The following is a 15,518-nucleotide window of genomic DNA, read 5'->3' on the forward strand; positions in this document are numbered from 1 at the left end:
ACGAGAGGACTCCTAGGTATGTGAGATTGAATCATTCAAAAGATCATATCATTGGGGATAATAACAATGGAGTAATGACAAGAAGAAGACTAATAACTAATGAGGTATGTTTAATTTCACAAGTTGAACCAGTATCAATAATTGAGGCATGTAAAGATGAATATTGGTTGAAAGCTATGGAAGAAGAATTAGATCAGATTGAGAAAAACAACACATGTACTTTCGTTCCCCAGCCTAAAAATAAGAATGTTATTGGAACTAAATGGGTTTTCAGGAATAAATTGAATGAGGATGGTCAAGTTATAAGGAATAAGGCTAGATTGGTTTGTAAAGGATATTCTCAGAAGGAAGGAATTGATTATGGAGAGACTTTTGCACTTGTAGCTAGGATTGAAGTTGTAAGATTATTTCTTGCCTATGTTGCTTATAATAACTATAAGGTTTATTAGATGGATGTTAAATGTGCATTTTTGAATGGGGATCTTGATGAGGAAGTTTATATTGAGTAACCTGATGGTTTTTCACTATCAAATGATACAAACATGGTTTCTAGGTTAAGGAAATATTTATATGGATTTAAACAAGCACCTAGAGCTTGGTATGGAAGGTTGGTAAATATATTTTGAAGCTTGGTTATACTAAGGGTAATGTTGACAGTAATTTATATTATAAAATCATTGATCATGATATATTGATTATTGAAGTATTTGTTGATGACATTATTTTTGGAGGTGAAGATAAGTTATGCATCAAATTTTCTATGAATATGGAGAAAGAGTTTGAGATGTCTATGATTGGAGAGATGAAATTTTTCTTATGTTTACATATTACTAAGACTGGAAAAGGTATTTTCATCTGTCAAAATAAGTATGCTAAATAATTGTTGAATAAATTTGGTATGGGAGATTCTAAACCGGTAAGTACTCCTATGGTAACAAGTGAGAAATTGACAAGAAAAGATGTTTCTACACTGGTAAATCTACAAAATACAAATCTATGATTGGAGGTCTGCTTTATTTGACTGAGACTAGACCTGACATAATGAATGTTGTTTGTATTGTTTCAAGATTTCAGAGTGATCCTAGAGAAAATCATGAGAGTGTGGTGAAAAGGATTTTTAGATACTTTCAAGGTACATTAGAATATGGTTTGTGGTACCATAAGAAAGATGACTTTACTTTATGTGCATATATAGATGTTGATTGGGCTGGAGATGTTGATGACCGGAAAACTACTTCCGATGGATCTTTCTTTCTTGGAAACAAGTTGGTTTCATGGATCAATAAGAAACAGCCATGCACTTCTTTATCTACTGCTGAAGCTGAGTATGTTTCTGCTGCTACTAACTATACACAAGTTCTATGGATGAAGCAAATGTTGAAGGTTATAAAGGTGGATTGTGATGCACCGGTAGTTATTCACTGTGATAACTTTGTTGCTATTGATATATCAAAGAAACCAGTATTTCATTCTAAGACAAAGCACATATCTATTAAGTACAAGTTTTTAAAGGAAAAAGTGGAAGCAAATGAAGTTAGACTGGTTTATGTGAACATTAAAGAACATATTGCAGATATCTTCACTAAACCTTTTCCTAAGGAATTCTTTGAGTACTTGAGAGACAGATTGGGAGTTTCTGCCCCTTCGGTAGAGACTTGATTGATGCGGTTTGGCATCAATCCGATATGTATTATCAAAGATATTATTTATTATGGCACTGATATGGGGATGTTACTGCTCAAGGGGAGTAGTTAGCTTTGAGTTTCAGTGGTTTGTGCTTTTTCTTTGATATTTATGTCAGATTTTTGGCATTGATGTCAAAGGGGGAGATATATTGATGTGAAAAAGAAAAAGTAAAGGGGAGAGATATTCATAGGGGGATAGATTCAGAGCTTTACAAAGATATCATTCACAAGGGGAGTTTGGTCTTTGTTTCATAACTTCAATGCTACATCTGTATGTTGGAGATTGTTGGTTTTCTTCCATTGGGGGAGACTTGTTTGGCATTTCTTGGTACTTAGATGTTTTTCACATATAGTGTTGCCATCAATTCCAAAGGGAGAGATTGCTGGCCATTTGGAGGAATTGATTATGTATTGCATTGATGATTTGTCATTGATGCCAACACTAGTTGTTTGTATGCTTTACCAACACCCTTCTGGTTCCGGTAGGATGAGTGGTTTTCTGGTTGGTTTGGATCCAACATGATCTGGTAGGCTCTGGTATAGTTTGGTTATGGAATTGGCTTATTCATGATACTCATGTTCATATTCAGTAAGTTGGTTTTGGTCTGGTGATCGGATGCTATCATGTTTGCTTAGAAGCTTGACTTCTGGTTTCCACGAGGGTTTCACCGACAAAGATTTTGATGAAGATCTTTGATGAAACACATAAGTGGTGTTGGTGCAGCTTCTGGTGGAGTTTCAAGATGTTGATGGTGACCATGTTAGAGACTTGGCAAATGAATATCATTGTTGTAACATGTGGACCTATACTAGGTCCCAGTTGATCTAGGTTATGGAGTGACTTTAATGTAATGTGTTGATTGGACCTCTCGATATGTTTCTGGGATGTCTTATGTGTTGGATATTATTTGTTTGGTCTAAGGCTATCATGTTTTGTAATTATGTAATTGGTTTATTATCTGGTGGCCGACCTAATTGTTTATGGTCAAGGGTTTGTATATATAGATGTAAGATCTCATTCTAGATCATAACATATGGTAGAGATCATGGTTATGGAAAGGGATGTAATGTGCAAATAATGTAATATCATTCAAGAAGAGGATTTGGTCAATCATAAGAGATCAAATTGGGTTTATGTAAGAGGATTTAGTCCTCCGGTATTGAGCTTAACCAAAACTGTACTCAAGCATAGGAGATGCTATCTTTTGTAATTCAACACTTCTCCGGATTGTAGTCTAGATTTATATGTAGTAAGTGAGGCTCCTTTTGTGATGAAAAGTGCACTCTAGGTTGTTGGCCTCCCTGCAAGTGTAGGCCCCTCAATTATAATTCACATACTTACTGGAGAAGTATTATCTAACTATGGGTAGGCTTCCCACTGTGGTTTTTCCCATTACCAGGTTTCCACGTATAAATCTTGGTCTCATGTGGATGGTATTTATTATGTTATTATTGTTTATGCTTAATTGTTTTAACTGTTATTCCGGTATTAATGTTTTGGGTTTCGGTATTAAATTTTTAAGTGCTAATAGTTCCAGTAATCTGTGACAACTGATTCACCCCCTCGTAGTTGTCTTCTGGTTATTTGAACCGTCTAACATTAATTTGACCATTCACTTAAAAGAATCTTCTAATGTCAAATTTTTCTTAGGTTATTTTCCCTTACTAGTTGTTTTAGGCTTCTTAGCACTTTCTCTGAGTGCTCTTTTGTCTTCATCAAATTTTGTAGGCTCTTCATCTGTCGATTTGTGGGCTTGTTGCTTCTTCCTCTTTCCGGTTTGTGCTGGTGCAGTAGGTGGATCAACTATTTTCTCCTTTCTCTGGAACTGAATTTTAGATGGTTTACCTCTTTGTGATTTAGCAGGTTTGAAAATTGTTTCTTCTTGCTTCTTCTTCTCTACTGCTTTAGCTTTTGCAACTCTAGTCTTACCGGTAGGGGTATCGGTTGGTACACTTGAGGTACCTACTTGTTCTACTACATGTTTAGCTTTTGCAACTACTATCTACTCCTTAGAGAATCCAGCCAATTCAGTAAAGGCATCCACCTCTTTCCTCACTTTCTTTGTAATTATTGGTTGCTGCAGCTCCGAATGTACTTGGAGTGATTTTTCTTTGTAGGTTCCAAATCTCTCTGAAGTGGTGTCCACCAGTTGCTCTAGAAGATGATCAACATAAGCAATGAGTATATCCTTATCTACCTCATATCCCATGGGAATTACCCATTTGGTCCTAGGTACAACTGCTTCCATCATACATGTGTTTGCGTCCACCATGAAGCAAATTGTATCTTCATACCGGTTCACTACTTCTACCGGTATTCGTTCTCTAGCTTGCTTTTTCTTTTGAAATTATTTGAAATAACCCCATGAAAGATTATCAAATTTATCCTTCAATATCCTTATGCTATTCTTCATCTGAATCAAAGCAGGGGTACTAGCAATCCATTGAACATCACCTATGCTGGGAAAACAATTTTGAAAGTAAAAGAATAAACCTAGAGTAAGTTTTCCAAATTTGAACCTTAACCTTTTATCCTTTTTGATGGCCTCCAGATTCAGCATTAACTGGCTTCTCAATGCTTCTCTCAAATCATAATCAACATTCTCTTTCACCATCCGGTAGGCAATGTGTATGGCTATTGTCGGTATGCTATTCATTATGTTGGTATAGAAAATTCTATAACTGATGATCATTGAAGCATATTTGACAACAGGATCATTGATTTTGTTTACAGTCATCACTCTTCCATCCCACTTGGATCTAGTCAACTACTCCACATCATTCTTTAGTACCCATCTGAGCAATGGCTCTTCACCGATTGAGCAAAATCCAATGATAGCATCGATATCTTCTTTAGTAATTTTATGCGGTCTGTCCAACCACATAAATTGATCATGTATTCAGCTCAAAACAAATATGACCAACTCATCATCAAAATCATTAATAAAATTGATTGTATGATGGAACCCTTTGTTGATGACTCTCTTGTACTAATTAAAAATATTTGCCATGCCCAAGTCTTTTAATTTGCAAGGGTAGAAAGATCAGACATATTCAATATGTAAGACTCCATATGGTACACTGGATAGGGCACTGATGGGATCTATCTCTCTAAACTTATATGGATGTCTTTTAAACTCAAGTCATGCCCTCTCAGTCACATCAACAAGATGCAGAGTATCCATATCAAATTATGCATATTTCCATAAAAAAGAGAGATTTTTCTGATAAATACCTTTCTTTCTTCTACACTAGGGTTTCTCATGGACAAAACCTTTAATACTTGATCACCGATTCACAATGCACTTCCGATCACCTTAGATTTCTGCTAAACACACGGAATGCTACAATCGTAAACTTTCTCTAATCTGCTCACTTTTAGAATGCTCTCAAGATCGCAATATGACAAATGAAATTCAAAATGTTCCTTTTATTTGCACTTTATCTACTGCAGTAAATGCATTTACCGACAAAACCCTAAAACACCTTAAAACATTCTAAAGCATATTACCAGTTGTAAAATTATATGTTATTTACCGATTATGATCCAAAAACACATCAAAATGCATCAAAATATGCAGATTTAACTTATAGTACATCATCTAGGGGTTCAATTCAAGATTTGACAATAAGCTCTCCCCAAGTTGTGAAAACAACTTAATTTGTCGGTGAAGGATTCTCCACACTAGGTGAAGAATTGGACTCTTCTGATGATTTTTTATCACTCTTCTTCCAAATTCTATTCTTATCGGCTCTGGTTTCCTCAACATCCATTGTCTTTTTCCCTTTTCGATCTGCAAAATGATTTATCAGTTGACTCTTTTGTATTTTGCAAAACTTAGTAATGTGTCCTAGCTGATTACAATGATAACATGCCATTCCAAATGGTCTCCAAGGTCCTACATTGCCTCTACCTATTCTTCTTCTGCAGTTCATGTTAGACACAATGCACCACTGAGAGGGGGGTGAATCAGTGGTTCTCAACTTTTTCTGTTTAACTAATTTATGTGTTTATACTGGTTATGGGATCTAACACAATGCAAACTTACCAGTTAGTGGGGAGACTAATCACAAATGCAATCTCACACAAAGGGACATCACATAACACTTTCATGTATGAGGAAAACCCAAGATGGGAAAACCTCAATGAGCAATGTTGTTGGAGTCTATAGCTCCAATCCAGTCTCACAATGAATCTCAGTTACAATGTTTAGGGCACCAACCCAAGGAGCACCAACCCCTGATTTAGGGAACCAACCCAAGGAGTACCAACCCCTAACTGATTTATGGGCTACAACCCCTGCTAGTTAATGGGCACCAACCCAAAGGAGCTACAACTCTTGCACCGAGCTACAACTTAGTGAACACAATACATTATATTCAAATACAATGGTAGTAATCTAGTTACAAGTGAATCTTGTAACCTCTCAATACAATCCTCCCTGTTGGTAAGGTACTTCCTTCGCCTTACCAGTTCTTTTCTTACTCTAACTAAATCTTCAATAACTCAGTCGCTATCTTGTTGGATCTCCTCTCTCACTCTCTACTCTCTTCATCTCACTAATGTTGCTTACCAGTTCTTCTTTCACTCAACACAATGCCTCTTCTCTTCCAGTTTACCTCTATCTAGTCAACAACTATCTACCACTACTGATTCTCTACCATTGCTTCTTACTTGACTAGGTTCCTTTGGTTCTTCATTCAACTTGCATTCACTCTCTACTGCCTTCTCACAGGTAGCCCTGACCTTACCGATTATACTCTCTTACCGGTTCTCCTTCTAATGTTTAGACACTTAAGATCTTCACCAATCAAACTTAGACTGATTTCATTACTCATAGAGGTATACCAATTCAAACTTCAGTCAGTTAGGGTTTCTTCCATCAACAAAATCTTCATTAGACCTGATCCAATCTGTCTTGGATCGATCACTTGCATCGAAGGAATGCACCTATACGCATTTTCCATAATCCAATGCATATTTGATGAAAATAGCAACTCTAACCTTGTTCTTCAGCCTCAAATTCAGTCTTCACATTTATGATCCAGTTGTTTCCTTCTCAAAGTCAATCTAGAGTTGAATATCAAACATCAATCATGGCACCAACATATGTTTGATCTTCCTTTGTCATTCATATTTCATTGAGCTGCACACTCTGCAACTCCTCCATGATTGTCGCAATCAACATTTAATGTTGACCAATTACAACTACCTCTACAAATTCGCCACATCAACTCCGCATGTCATCACATTCTCATGCATCTAGTCTCACTAACATAGAGTCGGTTCATGCTTGCACATCTGATAAACCCTTACCGAAACCAATCCTTACTAGTTTTCTTATACTGACACAACCATTGCCGGTAAGCCTTCATACCAACACCAGCTTAATCTTGCTGGTGTAACACATCAACTGTACATCAACCAAGCTAGTCCTCAGTAGTCATCAGGAGTAACTCATCATGTGTAACTTCATCTGATGAAGGTCTTCAACTTCTTTGCATTCAGCTCACTCAGTTTCATACCAGTATCCTTGTTTACCTGCAACTACCTAGATGACTCAATTTCATCATCCTCCATTAGATCTGCACTAGTGGTAACACAAGACACCTTCTTCATTCTGGTAACTCTATTTTATGTGTAGTTGCAAACATAGCATAATTTGTCTAGTTCAACTCACAGCCAGTTTTCCATAGTGGCAAAACCCTTTACTTCAAATCTTCCTTCACCATCCTGGTAACACATCTTATCTTCACATGCTTATCTGGTGTGTATCTCTAATCATACTCTCTAGAGGTTTAACTAATCTCAGACTCTGGAAGCATTCTCATCTTTCGCTTGATCATTTGGTTTGTTCATTCACTCACCTGCCTTCTATTTCTGATATTGCTCAAACATGAAATAACTGTCATTATGTAGATGTATATCTAGCTTGACATATGTCCCAGTGGTTTTCCATAAGTCAACTTGCACACAAAGGTAGTACACTCTATCAACCTATCACTTAGCCTGTGATAGCTTCTTCATTCGGTGGGAGTCCTACTAGTTAACCTTACACTAGAAATCCATTGGCCTGCTCATACTTCACCTCTGGTGTTGATGTGATTCAAATAAAATTCCACCTCTTCATCACAGTCAACAACCCATCATTTAGTTTCTTCATTTCGGTTGTATGAAACACCATATCAACAACCCTTTTACTGAGTGGTCACTTTACTGCACCTCTAGCATACCGGTACACACCGGTTCTTCCTTCTACATGAAGATGATCACTTGGTTGTCACCAATGACAACACATCAACTCTTCTCCTATACTGTTCCATCTTATATTCCGGTTGACATCAAACTCTAATGCCAACAACCTCTTGTTCACTAGTTGAAATCAATGTCAATGATATCAGTAACATCCTATACCTATTGACATCAATGACAACACAATGCCAACAGTTCATTAGCACATGTCCAATGTTGTTGCAAATTGAACAAATCACATTGACTCTCTTCTCCATCTCATAAGGACTAGACCAATTAACATAGGTTCTTTGCCAATTTGTGTTCCTCCGGTCATTGAAATTCCTTCTCCAATCACCAACAGAACTTGGATTTAAATGAGGTGTTGGATAATTAGCTCCATACCTGCATTCAGTAGATCTATGCCCATACATGTTTCATGTATAACAGTAACCTTCAAATTTTCTAGGCACATATCTAGCATAAGGTCTATAACCAATATTAATACCAGATCTACTTCTACATACATTTGTATTGTGTCCTAGTTTATGATAGTTAAAACAAACAGGTTTGTAAGTTTTCTTACCAGTAGGTTTTTGAACTTTAGGAGTAATTTTACCTTCATGCATATTGCTCTTTGTACCAAAAGGTTCCACTTTCTCAAATGTATTGTATCCTAGTCCAGATGTATCACCATTCATCATCTAAGATTAGATCTGTTCATCCAACATAGTAGAACTCTTGTTGAATTTATCAAGCTTCTCATTGACCTCAACAAGTTCCTTTGAAAGATCTTTATTTCTCTTCATGAGGGTCTCTCTGAGAGACATTGCCATTTCAAGATTTGACTGTATTTATTATTTTTCATCTTTCTCCTCATGCCAACATTCATACAAAGTTGCATTCTCCTGCTTAATCTTAAATATTTAATGCTCTTTATCTTGGATCCGATCCTCAACCTTTCTTCTATCTTCAAGTTCCTCACACATCCAAATTGTAAGTGATTCCATCTTTCTTCTTAGGCCAGTCTTCTCACCATTCAGCTTCTCCACATCTTCAATGAGTGCATCAATGTTCACCTCATTTGAATAACTAGTGTCAGATATCTCCAACAATTGTTCGGTCAATTCTTTCCTTTTAGCTAGTGATGCCTTGTACTTGCCTCTTAGGGTTTCAAGATCTTCCTTGGTTTTAGCAAGTTCCCTAGCCATTTATCTATAACTCATTCCTTCCCCCATATTTTCCTTAGGATTAGAGATCCCTTCTACGAAGTTAATCCTTAAGGAAGTTAGGCTTTGATACCAATTGATGAACTTATAAGGCACTGAGAGGGGGGGTGAATCAATGCAAGTAAAAACAGTACAAATCTGATTATTAACTTTAGCAACTTGAAACTCAATAAGCATATAAGAGATAACAACAAGTATGAAATCACCACATAAAGCATAAAACACATGACCAAACAGTTTATATGTGGAAAAATCAAATGGGAAAAACCACGGTTGGAGTTATACCCACAAGATCCACTATCTGTAGTATAGAGATCTAACCAGTTAAGGTCGACAACACCTGGTTAGGGGCAAACTCAGTTAGGAGTGTCTAAGCGTGACTAAGAGCTATACAATAAGGCCTATGAGGAAAAACCCTGTTAGGAGCTACCCAAGTTAATGTGTCACCTGGTTAGAGGATTTAATGATCAGACCTATTAGGATGCGACTGCACCCTATTAGGAGTGACCTTGTGAGAGGATTTTCTTGCTGCAACTGTTAGGAAGACAACAAGTTCAAGTGATCATAGTATAACACCATTAGTGTCTGATAAGATCCACTTTGGAACATTAAAACATCACATAAAATCCATCTCAGAACTCCTCTGATCACCGCACTATCAGAAATACAAAATTCGCTCGTGATCTCACACATTCATTCATTCATATTCATAACCAACTTCATATCTGATCACACCTCTTAAAAACATCATTAGGTCAGCTAGAATCTTGGAGCATTTTCCTAGGTTCAATGAATCTAGACAAACTTGCAGTTCACACCTAACTTATGTCTACCACTGACATAAGACATCAAATTCTGTGTCAGTTTATCGATCTAAGTTATTTTCATCACTACCAGTTGAGTCCACATCAACTAATCTACTCAGTCAAACAAATATTGTTCACCTGATTGAATCTGCATATGCGGTCATGGACATAACTTCATCTACCAGTCTCCATTGTTGCTGCAAAACCACATCATCCCATTCTTCATGAATTTTTTGTACCAGCTGGCGAAATATCATTCTATTTATCTTTTCCGGTTAATGTCCTATTTGCTGGTTCTGATAAAAATTGTCTCTGCTTACTGGTTAAGCCTTACCAGTTGAACTGTAAGACTTAGATAACTGAAGAAGCATAGTTAACATCAATGACAACATACAAAATAGTCATTGATGTAGGCTAAAAAGGACACAAGAACATAAGACAAGTCATTAGTATTGTTAGTAACAATAAAAAATGAATGACAAATGAAACTATAATCCTAAACATGCATCCCAAATCATACAAAATCGAAGGAAAGAAGAAAAACCATCCAAGATTCTCTCCAACATGCTCATAGTGGCTCCTCCCTTGTTCCTCTCCTCTCCAAGTTCCACATGAGTGTAGCCCTCATCTTTTTGCACTATATATGGATGTCTTATGGAGATTCAAGATTATGAAAATTATGCACTACTTATGCAAATGTAAACAAGCTAATATGAGTAAGCACCTTAATTATTCTATGTTAGTTTTAACCAAAATAACAAAGCAAAATGCTCCTAGAATGCTCTCTTAAAATGGCTATAAATCTGACGCATAAAGATTTATGGATCTTTTTGAAGAAGGAATGGGCTCTATTTATAGGAAAAATAGGGCAATGGATGGTTGAGATTGAGTAATCTCAACAAAGGCCAGGATTGATGGTTTTATGATCCATGTGAGGGCTTTCAACCCAATCCCAAGATGAAAAATGTCAACATGAGATGGCTTGAGAGGAGAGGGAAGAAGCATTAAATGCTTGAGATGACATGAAGGTTACCTTAGGAGGTAAGGTTAGGCTTGAGTTAGTGGATAAATCTTTTATCCAAGGGTAATGCTTTTATCCAATGGATAAACTCTTGTGCAAGAGTTAGTGGGGATAACCATGGTCAAAGCAATAAATGCTTGAAGAGACACATGAGTTAGATGGGGGTTAATTTAGAGGGAAAGTCTCTAACCATGTGGGTGAATTGAGTTAACCATTAATGGTTATGTAAGAGCCATACGTAGTTTAGAAGACTTTGAGGGTTAACTTGTTGAAGACATAAAGCCTTTAATGCATTTCAAAGACTTTGAGGCTTTGAGAAGTGACATCTCTTTGCTTAGGAATGTGACAATAATTAGGAGATGGATTATGCTAATTAGAAGGGGTTAGAAGAGTCTAGAAGGGGATTTAGGATGCAAGTGGGTTTGGTGGGTGAGAGAAAATAGGATTTTAATTAAAATAAAATTTATTTATTTCAGCTAAAATTGTGCAATTTGCTTTTGTAGGAGAATGCAAGTGGGGTGGATTTTTTAAATAAATATTGATTTATTTAAAAGGGGGATTTGATTTATTAAAATGAGAGGAATGAGGGAAATTAAATAAATAATAGATAGGGATTTTAATTTAAATAAATTTATGTAATTTATTTAATTAAAATAGCATAATGAGGGTTGAATGAATTAATTAAATGTTGATTTAATTAATAGAGGAATATTAGTGTATCAAATAAATATTAAATATTTATTTAATCTACTGGACAAATTTATGTGTCTACATTTGCCCCTCTTTAAAATGGTGCAGTTTATCATGTCGTTTCAAAGAAAGAAAGATAGGTATGTGAAATATGCCCCAGAAATGTTAATTTAGTGGGTGGTATGCCCCCTCGAGAGATGGGCCAAATTGTTTTGAAAAATTGGGCGATCTCTTGAAAAAGAGAAAGAAGTTGAGGGAGGTAGAATCGAAGAATTTTAAAATATTGGTGAAACAATGGGAGAAGATAGAGTGAATATGAAGAAAGGGCAAGCTAGTGAGTACCCGTAGGTCATGCAAGAGATACAGTGAAAATGTAGTGTTTGTGCAGTTGATTGATATTGTACAATTGATCAAAATTGGTTGGACAATCTAGTGCAATCGGTTGAATTGCCCCGGTTGAGTCAAAGAGTGACAGTTGATGTCATTTGTTCACTTGGATAGGATAAAGTCTGAGTAAGTGAATCAAAGTGACCTTTTGTGACTTAGACAATTGATGTAATTGCCCAATGAAGTCAAGGTATCTGAAGCAAAATACTCATTGAGACTTAGACAATTGATGTAATTGCCCATTTTGATTATGTTTGATTGGTTGATCAATTGATAGTGTTTGTGTTGTAGGTTGTTTGTGGCGAATCATAGAAGCCCCGTTGAGACTAGGCAATTAATGTAAATACCTATTGTAGTCTAGGATTGTCATAACTCATTACCTGTTGAGACCCGAAGATACTTGATCAAAAAGTATATGTTGATAGTCTAGGTGTGTGTGAGTCGATGTACCTATGTAGATAGAGTAACTTTCTTGGCTTATAGGATGGCCTAGGATGGGGAGCGCAACCCCTCCTGTTAGAGATGGACAGTGATGAACGTGGCTTGATTGGGTTGATGGGGTATGATGTAGGGTATGTGATGTTGATGATTGAGATGGGGAGGGTGAGGGGGGGATTCAATGTTAGATAGAAGGTAAGGAGGACCTAAGACCCATTCCTATGTAAGAGGAGAAAAATAGAGTATCCTTTGTCATGACTATGTATGAATGATATGTAGTGATATGGATTTATGCATGGATGAAATGCAATAGAATGCAATATATACAGATGAGATGAAATGATGATCCATAGATTATTCATAGTGCTTTATTTTCATCATCGAGCATGGTAGTATCGATCTTGGCTAAGGTATCAAAAACCAAGTTTGAGCATTTCAGCTATAAGAAAACATCGCAAACAAAGAAAGTTCCCCTCCATTTCTGGTTCATGTACAAATGGTCGAGGTATACGTTGTAGTTAGTGATCCATGACTGTATTTTTGTATCTGATCACGTAACTTAGTGAACTTCCCACGTAGAAACCATTAGTACATGCCCCAGAACTTCATTGGAACAATCCATAGACAAAAAACAAAGAAAAATATATTAGGAACCATCTTGGCTTCTCTAATCACTTGTGGATATCTTGGAGTAGCATAGGAACTTGATATAAATAAACAAATAAAAAATCGACCAAGTACTTTTCAGCTAAATAGAATTTTCTTGTCAAAGAAAAGGCTATTATGTCTTGTCTGTGAGGAAGGATGCATCCTTGTGAAGACATCTGTGTGTGGATGTTTTGATCAGTTGGTTGGTTGATTTGATAAGAGATCATTGTTTGAGTCGCTCAAAATGTTGTTTTGTGTTTGTTGTGATGTGTATGTATGAAGAATAATATATATTGCAATGTTTTTGATTGATTTTTGATGTTTTTGTCATATTTTTATGGATTTTGTGAGTGTTTTTTAATGTTTTTGGTATTTTCTGAGTTTTTACGAATGTTTTTGGTATATTTCCAACCAATTTTGAATGAGGAACTCAATGAATCAAAAGTAATGTATAATCCACTTTCATCAATAGGTTAAGAGTATTGCCCCCATTTAGATGTCGCTATGAAAGAAGGATGTAGGACACATGAAGTACTAACCTTGATTGGAGATCAACAACAAGCCATGGTTTGAATGATAGATGAATGGATGCAATGGATGTGATCGCAACAAGTCTGAAAGACAATGGAGCCATAGATTTTACAAGTAGCGCATTTTTACCAGGTTGTCACCACCGTACTTACCCAAGGTGCAACCGAAGTAGTTTTCACCATTTGGATGCATGATTTTTCTTTACTATTTTGATGATGATTTTTTTAAAAAAAAATTGTATTTTTTTGAGGACATTTTTCTGAATGTTATTGGTATTTTCTGATATATTAGAGGAGCCCGATGCTCTGCATAGCTTATGTATGAAATAGTTTGAGGTGCATGTTGTTGATCAGATTTGCTAGTGGTTCTCCTTTTGAAGTTGCCAAATGATATGCCCGAGACTTAAATACAACCATGATAACATATAGACCTAGCAAATTGCATTCAAACTTGCCCTGATGTTCTCTATTTGGTTGATTAGGAGGATTCTCCCTGAGAACAAGATCTCCTACCTCAAATGTGTGAGGTTTGACTCAATGATTGTAGCTTCTGCTTATGCGTTGTTGATAGGCCTTTAAGTGGTTGTATGTAGCTTGTCGCCTTTCATCAATTAGTTCCAAGTCCTGAAGACGTGAGACTCGGTATGCTTCATCATCTATCAGATTGTGCCAGGAGACCCATCGAGATGGTATTTCAACTTCAATAGGCAAGATGACTTCTTCTCCATAAACCATTTAGTAGGGAGTTGCACCTGTAGGGGTTTGAATGCTAGTTCGATATGCCCATAATGTTGGATTCAATCGAATGTGCCAATCATGGCCAACATTATTGACTATCTTTTTGAGGATCCTCAATATATTCTTGTTTGATGCGTTGGCTTGACCATTTCCTTGTGGGTAATATGGAGTGGAAAAATGGTGTTGGATGTGAAACTTCTCACAAAGTTCACGGACATCCTAATTTTTGAAAGGAAGGTCATTATCTATGATGATGGACATGAGTACACCATATCGATAGATGATGTAATTAAGGATGAATGAGGTGATCTGCTTGCCGATTACTTGGTTAAGTGGAATGAATTCGATCCACTTTGTGAAGTATTTGGTGGCGGTAATGATAAATTTATGGTCATTGGATGAAGATGGATGGATTTTACCTACAAGGTCAAGTCCCCATTGACAAAAGGGCCATGGTGTTGTGATAGGTTGTAATTCTTGTGATGGGGCATGTATTAGATCTGTGTGCACTTGGTACTTCTTGCACTTTCTGATAAAGTAGTAGGAGTCTTTTTCCATGGAGGGCCAATAATATCCAACGCGCATGATTTTCTTTACTAGGGAAGAACTGCTTGATCTATCAGATCAGAAGGTTGCATGTTTGATTCACATCAGGTTCACCAAATGATGTAGGTTAAAAAGGACACAAGAACATAAGACAAGTCATTAGTATTTTTAGTAACAATAAAAAATGAATGACAAATGAAACTATAATCCTAAACACGCATACCAAGAGAGATATAAAATAGACAATGAAAAGCATACAAAACCAAAGGAAAGAAACAAAACCCCCCAAGATGCTCTCCAACATGCTCATAGTTGCTCCTCCCTTGTTCCTCTCCTCTCCAAGTTCCACATGAGTGTAGCCCTCAGCTTTTTGCACTATATATCGATGTCTTATGGAGATTCAAGATTATGAAAATTATGCACTACTTATGCAAATGTAAAAAAGCTAATATGAGTAAGCACCTTAATTATTCTATGTTAATTTTAACCAAAATAACAAAGTAAAATGCTCCTAGAATGTTCTCTTAAAATGGCTATAAATCCGATGCATAAAGATTTCTGGATCTTT

The sequence above is a fragment of the Cryptomeria japonica genome, chromosome 4, assembly GCF_030272615.1.
Source record: "Cryptomeria japonica chromosome 4, Sugi_1.0, whole genome shotgun sequence".
NCBI lineage: Eukaryota > Viridiplantae > Streptophyta > Pinopsida > Cupressales > Cupressaceae > Cryptomeria > Cryptomeria japonica.